Source organism: Pinus tabuliformis, chromosome 7, assembly GCF_031772625.1.
Source record: "Pinus tabuliformis cultivar Carrire ecotype Pingquan chromosome 7, CPIR1, whole genome shotgun sequence".
NCBI classification, from domain to species: domain Eukaryota; kingdom Viridiplantae; phylum Streptophyta; class Pinopsida; order Pinales; family Pinaceae; genus Pinus; species Pinus tabuliformis.
In genome coordinates, this window is record NC_142293.1 from 1,148,928,017 (window position 1) to 1,148,928,617 (window position 601).

Below are 601 nucleotides of genomic sequence, written 5' to 3' on the forward strand. Positions count from 1 at the left end.
TACGGGCTGGCATTATTGGACAGCGAGCCACCCTCGCCCTCACCCGAGGAAGATGGCTCGGCCTCCTCAGTCCCCTGCTTGCTTTGGCCTTAGCCTACAGGGCACCCGAGTGCAATGCCAGGGTCAGTGCCACAGCCAGTTGCAGCGCCAGCACCAGCGTCCCTCGGCGCGCAGGACTGACTACGAAGGCGGATGTGTACAGTTTTGGGTACTACTCCTGGAAATTCTCACGGGCAAGGCGCCATCGCAAGACCAGATACAGATGATCGCAGACGTTCCGAGGTGGGTCAAGTCTGTGAGACAAGAAGAGAAGGAAAAGAAGGAGCGGTGTTGGATGACCCATTGTCGGGTAGCGACGGGTCGGAGGATAAGTCGGGGGATGCTCGTCAACATAGCGATGAAATGTGTTTCCCCGTCTCCAGAGCTGAGACCCACCATGAGGGACGTCGTCAAGATGATCAGAGACGCCAATGAGTCGCAGTACGCGGCACATTCTTCTTCACAAGAAACAGCTAGCAGCGACTACTCACCGACTCGTTGGTCTGACAACATTCACACCTTCCCTCGAGACCAGGGGACAGACCGTAGCTTCACTGAGCGA